General features: G+C 37.8%; 1 protein-coding gene across 2 annotated transcripts in view; it reads right to left on the bottom strand.

Annotated features, from left to right (window-relative positions):
- Positions 1–24,787, bottom strand: part of GABRB3 (gamma-aminobutyric acid type A receptor subunit beta3) — a 107,183-nt gene that overhangs the window by 47,032 nt on the left and 35,364 nt on the right. The gene's annotated exons all lie outside the window — the stretch shown is intronic.

Below are 24,787 nucleotides of genomic sequence, written 5' to 3'. Positions count from 1 at the left end.
TGAGTCAGTGCTCAAACAAAATCTACTGAGTGTGTATTGAGTGTGTTTTTGCTTTTTTAGTATTCCATCTACAGTCAGCCTTTATATGGTTTTTCCCGCTGGAGCTTTATCCCCTTTTCTGTATTTTTGTTCCTTAGTGTATCTTATTTGATCTGTGTTTTTAAATTCATTCTGTCTTTGGAAATGATATTTCTCCTCTAAATGGACTCCCCCATACTTATTTCTGCCTCTACCCACTTTTTAGATTATACTTATGTCCAAAGCAATGGATTTCTCATTATTTCTCTGCTGAGGAGTTAGTTTAAGTTCACACAGACGTAACAGTGCAGAAACTGAATCAGAACATTTTAAGGTGTTGGAATCAGTATTTTTATGTAAGTTAGCATTTTTATTTATGTGAATATGTTTTAATAAGCATTTCTCTTCCTTACCAAAGTGCGATGAACAACAAAGAGCCATGCAGCTCCGCAGGGCTGGTCTGGGGAACTTTGTTGATTGCTATATGTTGGCTTTTGCCATCTATACATCGTATATCTATACATCAGCTTTGTTAATTCACTGTTTCAACCTCACTAATATAAAACTCTCCCAACCACAGAGCTAGTAAAAGTACCTTAATACTTTGGTAAAAAATAGAGTAGATCACTGAAGCCACCTAATCACTAATTATTTTAGCAATATCAGCAGGTTTTTACATATAATTTGAACCACCCTGGTTCAAATTTACCAGGCCGAAGAATTCAATACAGAGAAATAAAAGAGGAAAGTTAAAAGGCTTCCATGGTTCAGGTGAAAGCATTCTGTATTTTATCCTAAAATTTACATGCAGGTAAAAAGTAGGTGACTATAAGCTACAGATCCCTCTCCTTCTGTCAAATTCCACTGATATGGTTGTGTGTTTTAATGTTGACTTACAGAAAAGAAGATATTCACAGAACAGTGAGGAAGTTCATTCAGGTATAACTACCTGGATAGTTATATACATACCATTAAGGAAATGGCATTTAGTCATTCAGAGACTTTCCTTCAAATTGAATAGATTTCAAATCAGTTCCTCAAAAACATCTCAGAATAACTGCTGGGAGTAACTGAAATATTCATTAGCAAGGGGCAAATCACAGTAAATTTCAGCCAAACTAATCTGATACAGTCCTCATACTTTCTTATTTGTTTCTCTCATATACAACACAAATCATAACTTTCTCAGAATGCTCAAACTCCATTACAGATGGGTTAGCCAAATTGTATCTTTCTAAATAATTTCAAATATTTCTAAAAATCACTTTTTGAAATTCCTATTCTGAGTATTACATCTTTACTGAATATTTTATTCTACATACACAGCAAAAAAAAAAAAGTTCATACTCTTAACTCAAAGCATACTCTTTCTTTAGACACAGTACTTAAGAATATTTTGGGTTGTATAACTTTTCCTTTACTGAACACTTGAATCATCACCATTTACCAGAAAATCCTCAGCAATGCTGGTCCCGCATAGCTAAAATACTGGTCTTATTTTTTAATTTTTTACGCTTTACTGAGTAACTTCCAAAATCCCATGCTGTTTTCCATCTTGGAAGCAAACTAGAGCAACACTATCATAGTCCCATACAACCTCAGCCCTAACATTTAAACATTTACAAATTACAGTGCAGTTGTTACTAAGGTCTCTAATCAATAATGAAACCACATGCATTTTGTCAAACTATCACTTCACAAGAGAAAAACGCTTCTCACAAAACACTACAAAAGAGTTTTAACCTTTTGTGAGTAGGTGCATGATTTAGTTAAACTGTAGAAAGAATCCCTACAGCAGAGATGAAAATGATTTAGGCAAATGTTCTGTTGTGATGAAGTCAGACAGAGTGGCTTTAGGTGTTGTGCTCTCCCTTGTTTGGTATTAAAAGAAAGAAATATTTTGTCTTGATTATCTATCACCATCACATGATACAGTGTCAGTAGCTGACCAGTTTTAAACCAGTATAAATAAAAGGAACACAGAGTGATACATATACGAAATAGAGATTGACACTGAAAATATTTATCTGTCATTTGCCTTCACTGACACCAGAGAGTAAAAAAAAAACAAAAAAACCCCCCTAAAGCACTATCCTTAAGAAGCTTGGCAAGTATTTTGATAACAAGGAGATACAGTATTTGGGCAAGTATGCTTTCACCAAAGAGCTCAGAGTTCCAATGAAAGAATGGAAATCTTTCCAAAGCTTTTTTAGATGTGGAACAGTCTGATTTTGATAACCCAGGAGAATCCTTTTACTAACACACAGACCTATAGCTAGACATTTTGCTGAGATACCTCTTGGTCCACATCTTCCTGAATTAGACAACTCAACCTCACCCTAAAAGTGTCGTCTTCTTTCCTCTGTCTATAAAGGGAGCTTAGGTTTCCTAGCTTGGTGGCAGGCAGCAGTGCTGCAGACTTCGCATATAAGGTGGGATAACCTAGATACTGAGGAGTGGCACCTATCTCCTAACTAGAAAGCACAGCATTAATGAACAAAAACAGCAGTGGGAAGGCATGTTTGTTTTTTAGTGATACGTACATACATTAACTAAACATTCAGGAAGGCATATAGGGAAAAGTTTACTATTAGTCTACCTATTACATTAGAAGACATTTATAGTGAGAATTCATCATAGTCCTGACAAAGTCAATGGATATATTAAGCATGCTACATTTGGACCAAAAAATGAGGAATTAAAATGCTCTTTTGTTTAGTAGTAGCAGAAATACTAGACGGACAGCACCTTATGCATGATTCATGTGTAATGAATCAATGCATGATCCATGACAGCACCTTACGCAGCAGGAAAAGGTATGTAACATGCCAGTGTCTGACAACAGTTTGCAAATGAAGATCCTGGAGTTTTAATTTAGTTATGAAGATATATATGAAAGGAACTGAGTAGCAGAGTAAAAATGCACTAACAATGAGGACAAGTCTGTATGCGCAGCCCTGGAAGAAAGCCAAGACCCACAGATTTTTTGTGTAGAGTGCTTGCGGCAAAGGCTGACTTATTTCTGAACACACGGGAGATTCCTGTTGTTTATGCACAGTGTGACCAGGAAAACAAGATTTTATATATATCCTTAGCTTTGTGTATTGCTTTTGTAAATAAACAGGATTGGACCAAAAAGCTCCAAATTCATTCATTGCCCTTTCTCACCAGAAAGGTAACAAGACCCTAACTGCATGAACCATGGCACAATACTATCCACACATGGACTTTTACAGTTTTAATGATTAATTAATTAATATTTACAACATAGGTTTAATTAGCAATTAAATTTGATTCAGTCTGGAATATATATTATTAAGTACTACATACATGGAAAAGACAAGAAGAAACAAGCTCAAAGGCTGTTTATATACTGATGTGTTTGTATTACACACGTAATATTTTTTAGTAAAACCTTTAGTTTTCATTTCAACTTTTGAGATTTAAGCTACTGTTAAAACAAAAGTAATTGCCTGTGGATGTCTAGAACAAAGAAAGATAGTGTTATTTTATACTTACAGTATAAAGAAGAGTAAACAAATGAGTTCATAATTGCCTGTATATTGAACTCAAGGGCTGAATCAGCTCCTTCCTAGAACAAGGCTATCATTTCAGCATTTCCAATTCAGGAAAACATCAGTGCATAGCTAACTAAATAGAGCATGTGGTTAAAATCCAAGTTTTTCTCATTTCTTGCTCATACAATGTAGAGACTAATAATAGCACAATTTAAAGAATTTTTTTTACTACTATTTTTAGAAATGAAAAGAATTAAAAAAAGAAGTTGCCTGCTTAGAAATAGCAAACCTCTTCAGCTTAGTGCATTTGAAGGGGATAGCAGGTGAAAACACCTCTTTCTTTCAGAATCAGCAACTGCCATTTCAGACTGCAAAAAATAGAAAGCAGTAAAATGTCAGCTGACACAATGAATTTCTGTATAAAAGCAATGATACAACTTGGCTAAAGCTAGGGAGATATATGTGATAGCTGAGGGAGGTAGAGCTGTCAGCCTGCTATGCAGATTTTATTTTATTTCTCCTAAAAAAAAATAGTAATGCTGTTTATATTACGCACTACAGATGCAATATCTTTGCCTTTGTTAGTGTTCACCTTCCTTTGAGCACTTTTACTTTGTCACTGATATAAATCGGCAATATTAGCAGCAGCAGAATGAAAGTGTATGCAACAGGATGTAATGACTTTGTTAACTGGTATTGGCATGTTCAATTAAACCAACTCAATTAAAATATTAAAGCAAACTTGATTAAAAAGTGACTTTATTTAGATAAAAAAAATACAACAATCAAACTGCAGTCTCTGCCAAATTTCTGTCATGTCAGTTTTAGTGAAGAAGCAAACACAAAATTCCAAGGGCAGACACGCTAATGTTTCAGAGGATATTTAATGTAGACAAGTGCACATCATTTGCATCCTCATAAACATAGGACAAACACATTTCTTCTTTGCATCTGGCCTCTTTTGGTAGCTTTTGACTATCATGTCAAATAATGTCTGTCTACCTCTGTCTACCAATGTAATCTGGCTGGAACTAATTCAAAGACTGTGTTCCTGCCAAACAGTTTTCCCTATGATAAAAATGTTTCATATTTTTCCCTTCTGTACTGCCACACATATTTGTACCTATCCTACACAGCCTGTGGGCTCTCGGTCCTTAAAAAGTGCTCAGAAAGTTTGTAGGAAAAAAAAAAGCTATTTTAGTTGCAGAAAAACTATTTCAGAAGATTTTTATTGTTTTAGGAAATATTCTAATATTCAAACTGTCCTTGGCAGTTGGTTTGCCAATGTTACTCTCACTGAGAGTACAGAAAGTCCAAAGGGACCAAGCACCACAAGGACAATGGGTATAAAAAAAGTACCCAAATGTTAAATAACTTGTGTAAACTGGGGTCATGAATAGACACCATGGTGAAGTCAGGATACATTTGGCTAGTATACAGTGCTGATCTGACAATATACATGAATAGTGTGACTACAAGTGAATTACGTAAATCATTTAAAACTGATGCCAATACAAGCTCTCTCCCTCTGTCTTTTATAAAACAAATGACAACATATATAAACAGGATAGAAAATCAGTGGCAATGATTACTAGGTATTTTTTTTTCCTTCTTGAAGGAATGAAGAGACAATACAACAAATTACAAATGAAAATAAAACCAAAATTCTATCTAACAGACACTGTTTATTTATAGCCTGTAAAAATTTAACATAATTGTAAACTAAGACTTATAATCTCTACATTGTTCCTTTGATATGTATGTGTACACATCATTTCAAAGAATATATTCATAAAAATAAAGTTTTGTTCTGAAATCTATGTTAAAGAAGTCATGGAGGCCTATTTGTTCTGAAATGAAAATATTACAAATGTGAGAATGCCTGTTCAAATCTAGAAATACAAATACTGATTATGAGAGAGATTAATGTAGAAGGCAGGTAAATAATTGTTTTTATTGAGTGAATGAAATAAATAGTTAGTGTTTATTGTACAAGGATTTCTTGGGATTTCGTTTAGTGGATCTTTACAAAATGATTCCAGTTCAGAATATACTGCCTTTCTGTGTGTTACTTATAGCTCTTTTAGTGCTCAAGGTTTTGTTTTTTCAGAGGACTCAGAATCTGGCACCCAAACACTAGCTTGCGACCTTGCAATACGTAACCAATCTCACATCTTTCAAGAAAAAGCACGTTTTCCCTCTACTGGATACTTAACACAAGATGACTCATGAACTGAACGCTTATAACTTTAGGCAAACAGATTAAAACACCATTTCTGAACCTTCTGTTAGCTTGCTGATTATCTAATATGGATTCAAATTTTCCCACTCCCAACCATTCCACCTTTTTCCTTTCTCTTTCTACATGCCTTTTCTCTCTTCTTTTCTTTTCAAAAATAGCAAAGTCTGTAACTAAATATTTGATCCAATATGTAGTGAAGGCAGCATCTGACTTTCCAGGAATGGTACACCACACAAAGCTTGCCCAGGATACACCACTGTATTTTACTCCTGGCGTATTGCTTTCTTACTACAGTACTCAAGTCCTGGACCTCCTGAGCAGAGATTTGTGATCATTCCTAAGCATAAAGGTCTGATTGCATACTACACCCTACAATAAACACCTGAAACCTAGCCAGTCTTCTAATTTGTTGTAAGGATAATGATTTTGAATATATACTATATGATTACCACATTTTCTTTTTCTGAAAGACATGAAATAGAAAAAGAAAATATCTACGACCTGTTCGGAGAACATAGATCCTTAGGCCCAAATTCATCCCACTGAATTTTAGGCACTTGAATGAATGAGAGGTAAAATTGCCCTAGACCAATGGAAGAAGGCAGGCAACACTAGAGGGTAATCTAAATCTTTGGCAAACTGAATCCTCTGGAGATGCATTTTTCTTTTTCTGTTGACTGTATATGCAGCTGAGAACAAATGCATTTGAAACTTAGGCATCTCATGAACTTTGATTCAGTTTCCACAGGCATGCTACTCAACTTGGTCTAATTTAGGGCTGAAACAAAGACATTTCTCAAATAAATAGCTCAGAATGTGAACCAAATGTTCATTGCAAACATAGTTTTATTCTTGTTATTCCGATTTCACCACATAATTGCAGAAATTATAATTCACCCAGTTTCCTGTCTTCCAAATTTTCTTCATGCTTTTTCCTTTCCTTCCATTACACTGGCTCTTTATTTCATTCATGTAGAAAGTTATAATTGTATAGAAATTCTTTACCATTTTAGCCCCTCATTATATTTCTGAACGTGAAGAGTTGATATTTGTTTTTAATAGGTTTAGAAAAAAAAGTGTTCTATTTTACTTTCCTGCTGTCTCTAAATGTTCTGTGAATAGGAAGTATCAACCACTATATACTTGCCACTCAAGAGAGTAACTAGGAAGATAACTAACCTCTTCTAGCACAATGCATGCCTCTACACTGGTAGAAATAAACGAAGGAATAACACAACTATCATGAACTTAAATTGTTTCTGGCAGTTATACTTGCTAAAGAGACTCCAAGATTACTGGACAAACATTTGTGTGCTGCTGTCATCTTGCAAATACACTCCATATTTTCATTGCAATGCAGTACACATTGTTTGTACACACAATCATTAGCTTAATTTTCGTAGATGGCCTAAAGCTGTAATTTCCTGTTTATTAGAAACCCTTTTCGCATTTACTACAGGAAAAAAAAAGACAAGATAAATGAACAAACAGTTCAACCATAAACTATTTAACTTTATGGAACAAATTCAGGCATAAAACCAGACCCTAAACCCAACTTAAGTTTCTCTCTGTTTCCAGAATATTAACCTTTGGTCTGGAGGACTTATTATCATAAGGCCAAACAAATATTTCCATACTTAAATCATAATGAGGGAAAACACTGCCTGCCAAGCTATTTTACTACAACAGGTGTTAATATATAGAGGTGAATGCATTTGTGACATAAAAATTCATTCTCCTGGAGCTGGTGCATATCTGCATTCTGGCGGTTCTGGCAGATCTCAGTGATCTGCTACCATGCTTTAGAGCACCTTGTAACAGTGTCTCTGCACTAGCCTAGAAGCTGATTCACATGTCCATGTGGTAACTGTGGGCACAATTAAGTTGCCAGAAGACAGGAACATAGTCCTCTCAGATATCTAAGACTTCTGCACAAGACTGCAAGATAGGACATGTGACCTTCAGAAGACCTGCTCCCTTTCTGGGACTGCACCTGGAGGTCAGGTGAAATACCTGCAGGACCTAAAGGGATACTAGATGCCTATAATTCACTGAAGGACTCCAACCTTATTACAAAATAAAATACAGATTAAAAAAAAAATAGAGAGATGAGCAGAAGTATTTTAAAGCTACAGATATACTAGACTGAAATAGCTGAGTGAGTCACAAGTAGCAGGCAAAAGGATGGGCCACACATTTTGATGTCAAACAAATTTCATGCCTCCTGTGTAACTTCTCCTACTTTCTGTTCTATTTTGCTAACTTAGACATATAAAAAGCTCCTGATGTTCAGGGTTTCATTTTTTTTTTATAAATGAGTCAAAGGAGAAATGAGATAAAATACGACAAGAAATACTTAACTGATTCAACTCTTTTTAGTCCATTTCTGTGATGCTCACTTGCAACTCTTTTACCCAGACATACCCAAAATAAGTTACTAGCATGGGAATTTCAACTCCCAAAGCTGTGAGATCTCCAGATAAGCAATTCTTGACAATATAAGCACTGATAGGGTGAATGTTTTCCTTCCTGAATGGCGCATTGCCAACGCTTTCAAAGAGGGCAGGATTTTATCTTGAATAGGTAGATAGACCAGTTCCTAATATCTCTGTGATGTATCGGAAATGACCAGATATACATATCTTCAGGAGGAACTAATCTTGCTGGTGCTGAATTTTTCTGTAACAGTTACATGCGTGGCATCCGTGCTTATGCAAAAGTTGTCTTCTGGTTCAAGCATTCCAGCTTTTTCCAAGTAGGAAGAGGAATCAAAGTATAATTTAATTAAATTGATATTACACTTGCTATCTGTTTTTTTACCTAAAAAGAAATGAGTTTAAGTATTCATGCAAATGTGCATCTCCAGAATTCAGGAGTGTTTACAACTTATTCATCTCCTCTTCTAGTGTACAGACGTGATCTTTGAAAGCTCACAAAACAGAGCCAACAAGAACAGCAGGAAAAGATTCAGCCATTCTACTTAATTCTACATTGAATTAATTAAGCTAATAAGTATCAGAAACATATTGTATCTGTCAGATATCACTCATTTTACACAATCATTAAAACCTTATGTGAAAAATCGCCTCACTCTTTACTGCTAACACCAGCCCTCAGGAATCCCAGACCCGAGAGACAATGGAGAAAGTCAGGAGAAAGGAAGACTTTCTCTTGGTGAAGGATCACTTAAACAAACTGGACATACACAAGTCCATGGGCCCCGATGGGATGCACCCACGAGTGCTGAGGGAGCAGGCAGATGTCATTGTAAAGCTACTCTCCAGCATCTTTGAAAGGTCATGGCGATCAGGAGAGGTGCCTGAGGACTGGAAGAAGGCAAATGTCACTCCAGTCTGCAAAAAGGGCAAGAGAGAGGACCCAGGCCAATCAGCCTCACCTCCATCCCTGGAAAGGTGATGGAGCAGCTCATCCTGGATATCATCCCCAAGCACATGAAGGGTAAGAAGGTGATCAGGAGTAGTCAGCATGGCTTCACCAAGGGGAAATCATGTTCGACCAATCTGATAGCCTTCTCTGATGGAATGCCTGGCTGGGTAGATGAGGGGAGAGCAGTGGATGTCATCTACCTTGACTTCAGCAAGGCTTTCAACACTGTGTCCCATAACATCTTCATAGACAAGCTCAGGAGGTGTGGGCTAGATGAGTGGACAGTGAGGTGGACTGGCTGAATGGCAGAGCTCAGAGGGTTGTGATCAGCAGCGGAGAGTCTAGTTGGAGGCCTGTAGCTAGCAGTGTCCCCCAGGGGTCAGTACTGGGTCCAGTCTTGTTCAACTTACTCATCAATGACCTGGATGAAGGGACAGAGTGCACCCTCAGCAAGTTTGCCGACGATACAAAACTGGGAGGAGCGGCTGATACACCAGAGGACTGTGCTGCCATTCAGAGAGACCTGGACATGCTGGAGAGGTGGGCAGAGAGGAACCTCATGAAGTTCAACAAAGGCAAGTGCAGGGTCCTGCACCTGGGGAGGAATAATCCCACGCACCAGTACAGGTTGGGGGCTGACCTGCTGGAAAGCAGCTCTGCGGAGAAGGACCTGGGAGTGCTGGTGGACACCAAGTTAAGCATGAGCCAGCAATGTGCCCTTGTGGCCAAGAAGGCCAATGGTATGCTGGGGTGCATCAGGAAGAGTGTTGCCAGCAGGTGGAGGGAGGTGATTCTTTCCCTCTCCTCAGCCCTGGTGAGGCCGCATCTGGAGTACTGTGTCCAGTTCTGGGCTCCCCAGTACAAGAGAGACATGGAGTTACTGGAGTGAGTCCAGCAAAGGGCTGCTAAGATGATTAGAGGACTGGAGCAGCTCTCATATGAGAAGAGACTGAAAGAGCTGGGCCTGTTTAGCCTGGAGAAGAGAAGACCGAGGAGGGGGAACTCATCTATGCATATAAATATCTGAAGGGAGGATATAAAGATGATGGGGTCAGTCTCTTTTCAGTGGTGCCCAGTGACAGGATGAGAGGCAGTGGGCGCAAACTGAAACACAGGAAGTTCCATCTGATCATGAGGAAAAATTTCTTTACTGTGAGGGTGACTGAGCACTGGAACAGATTGCTTTGAGAGATTGTGGAATCTCCATCCTTGGAGGTATTGAAAAGCCATCTGGACAGGGTCCTGGGCAACCTGCTTTAGGTGACCCTGCTTCAGCAGGGGGCACCCCTGAAGTTGCCTGAAATGTGCACCTCCATGAAGAAATCTATTGGGGATAAATAAAAAGAAGCAATCCTATGTGACCTTTAGAAACTTGAAAAAGACATTCAAGCCATTTCTGACTATGTTAGCTTAGGGGAATTTGTTTGGGATAGATGTCTGTGTTATAAAAAAGGCAGTTCCTCTGTAGGTAAAACTGTGGTATCGAGTTTGCAAAAGGTTCTTGCAACAGATTCAGCACTGAGTTTACCTCTTTTGGTGGCTGCCGTGAGGGATGGAAGAAAGGAGGGAAGGAGGGAGGGAAGGAAGGAAAGACATAAGGAAGGATGGAAGGAAGAGAGGGAGGACAGGAGGGAGGAGCTTCGGGTTAGGTATTTCTTATGACATGGTGAAACACAGGAAAGCTAAGTTTAAGCAAGAGCAAAGCATTAATTTTGGGTGAACTTCAGTAAGAGTCAGGCTATTATAGTGATAGCATGAGTATGTACATACATCCAAGTACAGGATAGTTCTGGAAGAGCATCCAAGGATCAGTCATACATCTCTCTAGTCACTCCTTTGCTTATTCCCCCTTGCACAGAGTTTCCATGCTGTCTGTAAGTGCACAGAGCAGAGCAGAGCAACTACTTAAGCTGGAACATAACTGTAAAATATCCTTTGCATCAGAGCACTTATGGACAGGAGGTAGCCACCGGCAAGACTCAATCCGAATTGTACCTTTGCTTTAAAACACAAAGAAAACCCAGACCAGCCTAAATACCAGTAGGTGAGGTCAGAAGCTGCAGTACAGTTTTGCCTTCCCATGAAACAAGTTAATGCAAGAAGACATGCTGTACTGATGCCAGGTGGGGGCGGAGGTTCAAGCATCTGTAGATCAAATTGAAGGCTTCAGGCAAACGAAAGACACAATTGCATGGCAGTGCACATCATCCACTCATGAATTGTACCAGGGAAAACCAAAACAAAAAAGCAATCAAATCCAAGCAAACAAACCTGAAGGCAGGATTTCCTATGTTTTATGCATTAGCCATGCAGTGTATTGTTATGATTTCTTTGTGGTGAGGTATCCCAGCAGGGACACAAGGCAAAATTAATACAGCTAACCACATCAATTTTGATAGAAGTATGCAAAGTATGGGATCAGAAACAGTTTGCTTTTAAGTAATAACATACATTTATTTATATAGCAGACGTTTAGAAAACTGGCTATAAAACTATGTGGGCATTTTTCTGCTCAGATTAGCCATGCTAAATGTGTGATGGTTTTGCCTTCTTTCTCCCTTCTTCCTCCTTCCTCAGAATTCAGAAGTTAACACAGTACCTCTTAATTGGTCACTTGTGTTGAGGGACAAAAAAAGACAACAAATTAACAGCGTTTTTATTAACAATTCAGCAGAAGAACCAATACCAACACTTTGGAAATCTCAAGATGGTACTTCAGGGCTTGACTGTGCCTTTTTCAATGGTCTGTGTATAGAGTAATTAGTTCAGACTTACGATGCATTCCCTGCCTATCACCTCCAAATGAGAATAGTGATTTTCACCAGCACTTGCTCTGCTGCAGACAGCTTATTCTTGCTGCTCCTACCGCCCTCTGTGAGCCAGATGCACAGAAAGGTTGGAATAGAAATTCCATCCATTTCCTTCTTTTCTACCCAAACTTGCATGGGAGAGTGACAGCCACACAGGTCTTCCTCCACCTCTTTCTCTGGTCCAGTGCCAAAATATATGGGAGACTGCCCACACTAGCATATGTAATGACAAGTTACATCTCTTTAATCTCCAATCTAGATTAAGCAAAACTAACCATAAACTAACAATTAGAAAGGATGCCAATGAGACATCATTTAACTGGGTAGCCATTTCAAACATTTTAAATACAATCAGAGTAATAGAAGCAGGGGGCTAGGCTTTGAACCATTCACAATACATGAAAGACGGAAAACAAAAAAAAGGTGTAACTTTTTTATTCAGTAGGACACTTCACAGCGATGATACCTATCTTTAGCTGTAGAGATCTGAATTCAGATTTCTTGGGGATGTGTTCCTTCCCATGGGTATTTTAAAGGGTATTCTGAAATGCCTTTAAGCTGCTCCTATCTCTGAGGCTTCTTGTTCTGCCACTAAGTTTAAAACACTCAAATACTCATGGATCCATATGGAATTAGATGGAAAGTTAACTCTATCACTAGATGATTAAGACATTCACCTACAAAATGGGCTCCTATTCCTGCTCCAGTGAACACTGTAGTGTTACGTGCAAAGTACACCACCTTCAAATAGGAGAGACATAATGAAGAAACCTATCTGTGAGTAACCTATGTTCACGGTTCAGTCTTCCAAATGGTAAATGAGTCAAATCCCATTCCAACAAAGAAAGGAACTGATCCTGGGATGTTAATGCATGGGAGGAATGGCACTGAAGGACTACGAAGTAAAATGAAACCTCTTCTATTTCAGTATTCTGACTTAAATGGTTTTTTTTTTGGAATCAATCTCACTTTTTTCTGAAAAAAGACAAATCTCATTTTAATCTATTTAGAGAAGAAAAATTCACCATGCTCCAAAAGAAGCCTAGAGAGACTGAACAGAAAATTAGAAAGCTAACCCAACCAGTTTACAAGTCAAAGGATATATTAGAAAAGACCATGATCTTTGCTGGCCTTTCTTTCAAATCCCATAAAGAGCAATGTTCCAAGTTTATGGAAAAACAATAATACTAAAGAAAGGAAACGGCTGAAAAAGACTCTCTGTGGCATCTTCATCTTTAACTGGAAAGTCCTCTGAGTTTATTTATATATTTCCACATTGAGCTAGTGCTAATTCATGGTCTGCACCTGTTTCTCCCCACTGCTGAGGGAAGGAAGACAATTACTGCCTAACCAAGCTGCGATCCTCTGAGAAAAGGAAAGTAATAGACCAACTGTCTTACTTAAGGCTGCTATATCATTCTCTGGAATTATCCAGAGCTAAGTCCTCTCCATCTCCCAGTCACAGTATTAAAATAAAATACTTCTGAGATCTGAAATAGATTCTCCAAGGAAAAGGATGTACCAGTCATGACAGTAATGGAAATGCTACTTTGCTGGTTGTTTTCCAGTGACACATAGTAAATCCCGAGCATGAATCTTACATAATCCTGTGGCTCGCTCTTCCTTGTTTGTGCATGTAATTACAGCTGGATAAGCTATTACCAAGATAATATTTGATACAGGAGAAAAAAATTATCCAATTTACACAATAATATAATTGAATTTCACAATGTAAATGTATGCTGTTTGTTTCATTTGTTTAAAATCATATGCCAAACACTAATCTACTCTGCAACACCATCAGCTAGCAAAATGGAAAAGTTGAGAAGGATGTACAGTTATGCTGAGTACTATCTGACCGCAACTTTTATTTGTGTGGACGGCCATGTGAATTCTCTGTGCACATTATATAAAACTATTGTTGAAAGGAAATACAGAGCAGAGTAAAAGGGGATGAACTGAGGTTCCATGGTCTAGGTTAGCTGTTTTTGTTACTCTAATGAAGCTACAAAGTTGTTATAGCAACAGACCAGAATCTTCTTGAGAGGGAAAAAAAAAGGAAGAAGGAGTTTACATAACATGTGGGTCACAGAGAATTTGTATTCAATAAAGAGAGATGGGAAATGGTCCCATTTTAATACTTCCGTAAGGGTTGAATTTTTCAGTTTGTTCAGCTTGGGCCTTTATCATCTATTGGACTCCACAATCACATGTGCATGTCCTTCTTGCACCTAAATAACATCCTTGCTGGTCCAACTAAACAGAGAAAAACAGATGGGGATATTACCTTTTTCCTAATTGAAATTCCTTATCTTTTCCTCTCAACCAGCTAGTCATACCTTTACCGTATCTTCCTGCTTTTTTAACTAACACCATCAGCAAACTGTAACATAAGTGGTTTGAAAGGTTAGTGAGGTAAGGGAGTTGATCTGACTTGTATTGAGTGTGGAAATAAGGAAACTGTTGACCTGCAAACAAGAATGTCAGAATCTTCATTGCTGTTTATTGCTACGCTGCCTCCTTCTGACTTACATTTGCAGGTTTCTGAAAAACTCACCAAAAACCTACCATGTATACCAATCTTATCTTTCCCAAGAAGAATAATTAGTGACCGGAAATTTCAAGCAAAAGTTTTTAACACTTGATACGAAAGAAAGAGAGACACTGACAAGGGAGATTTGCTGATTACAGACTTATTTTTAATATTTAAATAGTCTAGATTTGTTTTACTTGCTCTTTTTATTAATTTGATAAGTTGATTTTTTTATTTAGCGATGTACCACAGAAAACAAGCATCAAAATTCTGAATTTTAATAGGTTTAAGGTCTTGAAAATAATGATAAGAGAGAATTTAAAGGATAATTTAGAAATGCACTCATCCTAACCACTCATAGCAGCATTGGCATGGGGAAAGTCATACATCACCTTGATGTAGTATAGAGTCCTAACATGTGTCATACAAGATTGGCTTATAAAGAAGAGACAAAGCAACCTGGATAAATGTTTATGTCTTGGTGTACGACATGCAGCATATGGCAATCTTTGGTTTATATTATCAAATCTGTACGTATAGATACAGAAAGAGTAACATCAATTTATGACAACTACATTATTCAAATACAGCAAATCTACATTTCTAAAGCCTTCAGGGCTCTACAGTATGTCAAAGATTGTTATATTCTCGTGTTTAGTGGCCCTTAAATGTGTATCCCAATTATGTAAATACCTATACTTTACATAAAAATCCTCAAGGACTACTGGCAGGAAAGGGGACACACCTTTTGTATGCACAAATATATACCAGAAAGTGGGGCCTCAAATCTTTCAGGACTTTCTAATCCAGGACTGGCAAAGGGCTAGAGGATGAAATAAAATGCCCGAGCTGCCATGAGTAGAGCAATGACTATCCACTGATGCTTTTCACCCACTTACCAAATTCAAATGGGACATGACTGTAACTTCTTGCATCACCAGGGAAACTAAGATATTGTTGAAAATGCACCCAGTTCAGCCCAGAAATAAATTGGCCACTGTACATTCAGTTACATGTGAATGTGCTGAGGATGACAAGCCAGCTGAGTATTATTCATAGCTGTGAAACCTGCTCTCAGCATTCACAGCTGATAAGCATGGCCTTTTGGCTGTCTATACTTGTACCACTCTGCTTAGAGGGCTTTGCATTCACTTAACATTGGTCATATCACTACATCAGGCATCAGTGCTTCCCCTTAAAACAGAATGATTGCCTGAAGCAGTTTTAATCAGTTTGTAAGTGGAAATGTTCCATACAGGTCAATGGCTATCAGTTGTTGGAGTGTATATAATGTAATTAGCATGGGCTACAATTGCTATTTTTGACTTTAATAAAGCTTTTTTTTACTAAAGTTCACAGATTTCTCTGGAAAGATACTAAACTGTCTCTTGAATTCAGGTTGTAGTAGTGGCATAGTCCACGGAGGCTTCATTCTATGAACCATAAAATCTGGACTGTTTAAAGAAATTCATTATGCATATATACTACTGGAGGGGGAGGGAGAAAAGACGGCTGTTTGCTTTTCTTCAAGTCAATACTATCCTTCCTCTGCAGAATTTAGGAGTTTCCTTTCTCTTATTAATCAATGCAAAACATGTAGCTAGTAATTGAGACTCGGAAGGCGTAAGAGATATTATTACTGTTAGTACACACCTTGTAAAGCCCTTCACAGGCTTTTTCCCATTATGCCATAAGGAAGAAGAGTTCAAAAGACTCAAAAGACAAATTGCTGTCTTATGTATATGGACATCTGGACTCTTCTTCTTTCAGCAGAATATTGGAACAATAGTTCCCAGTCTCCTAGGCGTCTACAGCCCTCAAAACATTTATTTCATGAACTTGAAGGACACCACCTTTCTTTCAAGTCCCTTCCAAGCTTCAGGAGTTCCTGCAAGATGTCACCTGCAGATCCTCCTCAGCTAAACCACTGGCTAGTTTCTGTAATGCCCTCTTCTCTTTCTAGCTAGCTTGGTAACTGAACAGCCCTGGCTCTAAGGGCAGGTCACTCAATTATTCTGAGGCAAACAAGACAACTTCTCCAGGCTACTGATAGAGGCCGTTGCTCTTTCATTGCATTTTACAGATTTAAAGCCTAATTTCCATGACAAGGTAAAATCAGCACTGAAGCAAATAATTTTTAAAGCATCAGTTCATAATGTTAAACAGAGCAAATGACTTTTCTTCTTTTCCTTTGAATTTGGATGTTAACATTCCCACAGTCTGAATGCTCCTGGTTTTAAATGGCAATAGGTGCAAAAAAAAAAAAAAAAAAAAAAGCCAGTGAGGCAAAACAGCAGCAAGCAATAATGTTGAATTGAAATAGTATTTAGCACTATCAGTTACAAAAAAGACTCCTTTTATTATTATTAAAAAGTAATATTAAACCAGTACCTGAAGGTCTTAGTTTAAATTATGCTGTAATTGGTAGCTATTGTACAGAGTAGACATGTACACAGTTTTCATCCTGTACTGTTTATGCTCTAAGACATATACTGACATGCAAAAGGATGTTTGGGAAGAAATACAAACACAAATAATTTTACCAATACACTGACCTCTTTTACTATTAAAATAATAGTCAACTATTCTTATGCCATTATCCTCTCAATGCATTCAGAGCACTAAAACTTGAAGGTCTCTCACTGGCATTCCAGGAGAAGTGGGTCAGGAGCAGACTGAAAGCTTACTGATGATAAAGAGCTGCATCAGAAAAGGTGTGGGCATTTTTGTGTGAGAAACAGGTGAAGCAGATGAAGACAGCTCCCCTTGTGGAGGTCTAGAGGGCAATGTGATAAAATTCAAAAGCAAACCAGCCAGGAAAGATGGAGCTAGATGCAGAGGATGAAAAGCATAAAGCTGCTGTGATGAAACAGGGAGATGGATTAGTGGAGAGATTCCCAGGCTGCGAGTGCTGAGTTCAAACTCAGTGTCAAAAAAAAATTGCTTGAGTATCTGTACTTAAAAAAATGACTTGAAGGGAAAATGAGAAAGACAATGTCACTAAAGGACACTGAAGTAAGCCTGAATAGCACAAGGACATGCCTTGGAAACTTACTATGGACATACATTAGCAGTTACGAGTAGAAAGAGAAGAAATAAAGTAAGTTGTAACCTTAAATAAACACAAAATATGAATGCAGTGGCAAGTATGGGGCTCCTTATTTATCTAACTATTGTTCAGTGTTGTTCAATGTGAACCAAACTTCCAGATCCAAATGACACCAAAAATCAGATAAAAGTGTACTGACAATAAATAGCTAGTGCTGGTTCAGACCCAGACAAGAGAACTCATGACTGAATTTAACTATCTGATACACACAAACAATTGGAATTATTTGGTACTAGTTATGAAAAGAAAGAAATTCAAGCATAGTATCTTCTCTTAATAATAATCAATGCTGAATAAATCTTTCCTGAAAGATATTCAATAAGACTGTGTGCATTTAAAGCTCAGCTCTTTGTTTTACTGCTGGGTTTCTGAAATAATTCCTGAACTACTCAACACAGGGCTCTGCTGGAGAAAGCCCAGTCTGTTTCAGATGACCAGCTGTTGGAATTACTGACAGTTGCTTATCATTTGTATCTTACTTCGTTATAGCCTCAGTGTAGTCCCTCTCTGTGAACTTTGCACACTCTTCTTGCTATTCCCCTCCTCCTGTTCTTGGCACGCTTTGAAGGCCAAGCATGAAAAGAAGCAAGAGAAGACCACTTTAAAGTCCCTCTTCATCCCCAGGCTAAGTTCAGCGGACAGTTTTATGGCTCCTCATCCGGTTTCTCTACTTGCAACTTGAAGTATCCTCTCCTGCTTCTGGAAGGAAAAGAAGAGGAGAGGAATTTGGACTGGCATCTTGTGCCCACTCTCCTTGTCTGTGGGTAGACAAGGCTATTTGTACTAGCACAGAAAACTTCTGAAATGTTTGCTGTTCATTAGCCCCAATGTCTTGAGAAGAAGAAAGGCATCTGAACAGTATTTCTACCCAAATAAGTCTACAGATATTTTGTGTAGGCTTAGATCTAATTGTGAACTTTCAAAAACCTAAACAAACAAAACTTCACTATATCTGCACAGTAGGGAGGCTTCACAGGAGTAATGAGTGTACTCCCAGTTATCCTTGTTTATAATCAAGACAAAAATGCTAAGCTTCATAGCTAAGGTCTATTATATAAATTAACTTAAATAGTTCAAGTTGGCTTAATTTGTATTGAAAAGATCCCATTAGCAAGTACATTCTTCAAACAAAAGTAATTCTGTATACAAGTGCAGGGTATATTTATTTGTATAATGAGTATAATTGTAACAGCTGCAAAATGAAAACCTGTAGAAACAGTTGGGCAAACATGGAACAACCAATAACAATTATCATTCCTATTGACATAATGTGTTAACCGGTAGAAGAGCTCCTTTCTAGAGATTTTTAAATGTATTTATTTTTAGAAACAGCATGAAAAATGGACAGCCTAGAACCTTTGCATCACGTGTCATTTCTCTAAATCTAGTGCAAGTTACAAGAGCCATATTCACTACTGTATCAAGTGTGGTTCACTTATATGGAATACTTTGGTCTCCTTAATGAAGTCTTAAAGGGCACATCACAAGCAGGGTTAAGGTCCCAATTCTGAAAGAAAAGCATTTTTTTTCCTATATATACACCTGTCTAAATAAATTCACACTTTCCAAAACATTTTAGCACATTCTTAACTTTAATCCTGGGCAGAGGTCACACTGAAGTCAAGAGGACAACTTACACGCTCCATGTTGAACATACACACCTAAGTGATCTGCCGAATAAGGCCTAAATTACACCCTTGTGAGGAAGCTCCGCTGGGAGGCCAAATTCACACAGAATAAATCACCACTTTGCCCCTAGACATGGCTTCCTACAGACACAGCAAAATTATATCAGCAGGGGGTGTGGAGAATTCTGCATTTGTGACTAGATAGGTGCTATTTTCTATACAATCTACAGAGAGTGATTATATGGCAACCTCCCTCTAATACTTCCACTGGCACTCCAAGAGTCCTGAAATTAGCTCCAGAGCAGATCTCAGTCTGACTTCTCATGTTCTGTGTAACTATACTGTTTTTCAGGATGTTAACACCATGGTCTTTAATCAAATTAAAACGTGAAAAAACACAGACAAAATGCTGAACGTGGATTTTATTCAGTATTTGAAGGGTTGTTTGCAGAAATGGGAGTAATGTAGGAAGACAAAAACTCTCTTGAAAGAGTGGGGTAACCTCTGCTAATAACGCCCTTGGAAAACACATGCCATTCAACAAAGCATCTGAGAGCTAAGGATAAAATTCTTTAGCAGAAGTGATTTAATTGTATCTTGAGATGGGAGCTCCTCTTGCTGAATACTGTTTTCAATCTAGAGAAACAGTTATTTGTTATGGTGTATTTTATTAAATGATATGGTGATTAATAAACTAATGGAGATCTTGTTTAAATACACTGGTTTTGACCATAATGTCTGTTCAACTAACAATATTTTATCACATCATCATAAACCAAAGTATTTCCTCAGGGACACATCAGGAGAAACATGAAGAAATATTCCAGTAGAGTTTGCTTGTCATACATGTGCCTGTTTCCTAACAGAGTATTTTCTAACGTCAAAGTCATTGTGAATTCCCTATTCCCTTGGCACTCCAGTGTCTTTCCCTTCCTTTCTCTCTCCTATGCTAGTTTCTCTCATTTCTGACATGCATACAGTTTTCCCTCTCCCCTTACTTTTATCTTTATTCCCTCAGCTAGCTTCCAGCACTCCTTCTTCATATGTTGTCAGAGGTTAACAAGGCTGAAGAAGCTCTATTCACCCAGAGCGTTGCCTTGTATCTCTATTTCTAGAACTCCCTTGACACTTGCTCGCCTGTTTTGGCAGGAAATGAAAGATGCCTCTTGCTGCAGTTCCAAGTCCAGCTGAGAAATAGTTGATTACAAGAAAGCATGGTCTATTAGCACAGAACTGCTCCTGTGCTGCTGAGGCCTAGCTAGCATCCTGCAGTCATACCTTTCACTGCCAGAGGGGCACTAGGTTTCATTTCCAGGAGTATCTTGCTATTCTTAGGAATCAGGTCCCTTAGGCTGTCTCCCATCCTATTTACCCATAATATTGGCATGGCACTGACTGCTGGTACCTGTCCTGTGCATTAACAGGAGAATATATCTCTCAAGGCTATCAGTCTGGTTCTGCACCTTTCACAAGCAGTAAAAACTGTATTTTAAAACTGTATACACAGATACAGACATATATATATATATATCCAAGAAAAAAGATTACTTTTTATACTACTGATGAGTAGCCCATAGGTCAGCCCACATCTTTTAGACATCTAGGATGACAATATTGCTATTTCTATTATCTTTGAGAACCAGAATACAGAGCTACCCTGAGGAGTTTTAAATTATTTTCTGCACATTGTATTACTGGGGTTATAGTCTATTAAAAAACAAAAGTCATTCTTTTTCTGGCATATTCTAGCATGTAAGAAGAGATCAAGCACATTGTGTGAACAAGAAGTCAGAGAAAAACAGAAGTCTAGCTGTTTGATATGATAATTAATTTACCATAACAAATAGAAAGAAAAAACATTTGGCAGATGGAGATGGATTTAGAGTCGCTGCTAGCAAATTTTAGTTTACTTTCTATAAGGGCAAGTTCACTGCAGAGTAACCTTGAGTTCACTTTGCCAGAATCAGTGGAGGAAATAGTTTGTCAACTACAATAGATGTAGTTGGCTACAGGTAGGCAGTTGAAGTACTGACTTTCCAAGGGGTGAGCTGACAAGGCTTGCCTTCCATTTGGTGACACAGGTCAGGATGGAGACAGGACACCAGAGTTCTTATCTGTCTTTGCCTGTGAGTTGTCCTCTATTCTTCACCTAGGGCGTGTAAAATGCTAAACAGTAATCATCTAATTTTATCTGAGCATTTATGTTTAATGAGGTCCGCATTGTTCCTTTCTGTACATAGAAGTGTATCCTTTGCCAAAACAACCACTTAAATGAAAAGAAAAGCAAGGCAGGGCTGAAGAGGGGAGGTGCTACAGAGTAAAAAGAATTTTTAAAGCCACAAATATGGTATGACCATCTAGAACAATCCTGCAACTGAGAATGCTTAAGTTCTCTACAACAGCGTCATTCCCCTAAGAGTATTTTGTAAATCACTATTCTGCTGGCAAACAGTATGTAACCTGTTAAGCTCCTACAGATGTTATATCTACATCAGAAAAGAAAGTTCTATTTTTAGTCACAAACATGTTCTGGTTAAAGAAAAGCAAAGTAAAGCAATGGCAATTAAATCTAATAGCTGTGCACAGCAGTCCTGTCAGGCTGCTTCTCTATAGGTGAATGGTAAATGCAGGGGGACTAAAAGCCCTGTAGCTGAAGGAAATTGCACAATTGAGATTCTTTTACTGATCTGGTATTTTTGATCTGCTTTTTAGGGGAGAGAAGCTATGCATTTGAGATTTTCCTTATAATATTAGAGGAAACATTTCAGTGAGATTTTTGCCTTTGATCCTATATCATCTTTCTTTCGAGAATTAGAAATTCAGTGAGTTTAAATTTCTTAGAGCACAATCTGGTGTAGAACAAAGGAATGATGCGAAGTTGTAGCCATTCACCATTCAGCTCTTTGCATTCCTTCCATTTTAAACATACCATTGTGCTCAACTCTACCTCGATGCTTTAGATCCTTCAGAAGAACCCAAGCAGACAAACAGAAAAACCCTAACAGAACAAAAATGCTCTCGTTTCTTTTTCAGCTACTGCAGACATTTTCTCATTAGCAGACCTTTTTTTGGCCCAATTTGAGGGAGGTCGGTAAAACCACTTGTAAAATATGAAACTCAGGATAAATAGGTGTTAATTATGTTTTGAAGAGTCTCTTCGCACTTTCTGCCATGCTGCATCTCCAAAAACTGTCTGTTCTAGAAACTTCAAATAAATCTCATCTGAAGCGAGATGTAGCTGAAAGGTATTTTGGGATATTATTTGTTGGTAATTAGGTAAGTAAGAAGAATCTTATAAGCTTTGAAAGATTTTTAAAGGATGTGAAATGACTAAAGATTTAGAGTCCTAATCCTTATGCTTAACTATAAGCTAACACAGCTTCAGAGAAAACAATGGAATAAAAAGATCACTGAAGTGGTGGAACTGAGCTCAGTTCCACCCAGTTTAGAGATACACATTTTCAAGGCAAATGGCAAGGTGGTTTTCACAGTCAGCAGTACCATAAAAAGACATTTTCAGGACAATAGTGCCCGAACCAGCTAAATTCAAGTTTGCAACAGAAAAATGGAGTCCCACTGAAGGTTTCCTGAAGAGTGTTACTATGTTAAAGCATGCAACTTATGACGTACTGATGTGCATAGGGTTATATAACACCTAGATGGACCCAAGAGCTCTCTTCCAGGTGCTGATATGAAGGCCAGGATGGAATTGTGAGGCATGCCAGCCAGGCCCCTGAACTGCACTGCTGGGGACCAGGATGCAAGGCATGCTGTGGAGCCCTTCCTCCGAGGATGAAATTTTACAGAACTTCTGCTCACAGGTTGTGATAAGGATGAGCTATATATGAAAAAAACTGGCTGACAGCCGACAGCTTGAACTGAGCTTGGTGTACCTGTGTGTGTTTTTCCTTTTGGGGAATGTGATCAATAACACAAGGCTTCCTAATGTATGTATATGGAGATGATGGAACCAGATATTTAAAAAGAAGGGGGAAAAAAGATTTCAAACAGCAGCTCACACAAATATATAATCTCATCTCAAGATCAGTACATTAGAGTTCCCTCTTAAAATAAAGGGGTAAAACCAATTTATGATCTCCCAACAAGCCCAGACTCTCTTAAGGTCTTTGAGAGGCTCAGTACAGTCTTTTTTGTATATGACCATCCTGTTTAACACTCCAGCAATGGTGCTCTTCATAGAGAGAAGAACCGTTTAATATGACATTCTGCCTTGTCAACAGGTTTGCTTAAAGATCACTATCACGCAGATTTAATTTCTCTTTCGTTCAGGGGCCATACTCTCCTACCCAGCCAAACCCTGACAGTGAAGTATCCCTTTATGCATAATAAAGACATACCACAGGAGTGACAGATGCAGATGCTGTGTTAATATACACTGAGGACCACTGCCTTATTTGTTGCAGCTTTGTATATCTGAAGGTCTGTAGGGAGTAAAGAAGAAATTATTATATGCAGACTGGGGGAAGACTGAGAAACTGCAGAGGTAGACACATGCGACTCTCCAAAACTTGGGGGAGAGGCAGGGAAAATGGAAAATTGTGAAGCAATATCACAGTGTATCACATAGAAAAGTAAAGATTCAGAAAATAAATTCCTAGAAAAAAGTCTTTATTGAGCTAAAGAAGAAGAAATTACATGTTAAATACAACTGAAACCCAAAGATTCAAAGCACTGTGATCCAAACAGCTCTAGGTCTGTCCAAAAGCTATTCATGTGGAACAAGAAGAATAAAATAGAACTTAATTCAGTATCTCTGGGATGTTCCTTTTCAGCCAGAACAGGTCATTTTCATCAGTTAAAAAAAATTACTTAAATTCAACTTCTAAATTTTTATCCTAATACCATTATTCTGGGATCCACAGAGAGCTCACAACAAAAGCTGTAATTTACAACTACTTGATTAAGGATAGAAGATGGAATTCAAACATCATACTTACTGAGAACATTTTCATTATGTTACATGAGCTAAGTATATACTATAAAGGCACAGAGGTTATGTGAAATAAGACTTGCATGTGCCTATAAAGTAATAAAAGTACAAACAACCTGACCTTAAAATGTTAATTTAACAAAAATACAATTGCACTCGTCAGCCCGAAGCCAGTGTCTGGGAGAAAGCACAGTTACATAAGTAACAATAATAGAGAAAAATGGTTTCCATGCAACATAGCTAGATAATCTATCTGAATAAGAAGCTATTTTTAGTTTTCAAGAAAAACGAGTTGTTCAGATGAAAGCATCACTCTTTCACTATATTCAAAAATTACTTCTAGTCAAACAGTCATAATTACAATGTATATGGTCTATTTGCATGTTCTGTATAGGTTTGATATTTTGCTACATTTCTTAAATGCTAACTATTATCAAAATAGGTATCATTCTTCCTTTATAGTACTTTATTCCAGTAGGCTTTATTTATTAAAATGAATAAATAGTCTTTCCTTGAAGAAAATTGTATTGTTATGCAGAGTGAGCACAAATCAGTGATGTTTCTGTGATATTAAAAGTAATTTTTAAAAAC

The sequence above is a fragment of the Apteryx mantelli genome, chromosome 1 (assembly GCF_036417845.1).
Source record: "Apteryx mantelli isolate bAptMan1 chromosome 1, bAptMan1.hap1, whole genome shotgun sequence".
Lineage (NCBI taxonomy): Eukaryota > Metazoa > Chordata > Aves > Apterygiformes > Apterygidae > Apteryx > Apteryx mantelli.
Note: the sequence above shows the minus strand (reverse complement) of the source record. Positions and strands in the feature narration are given on the sequence as shown.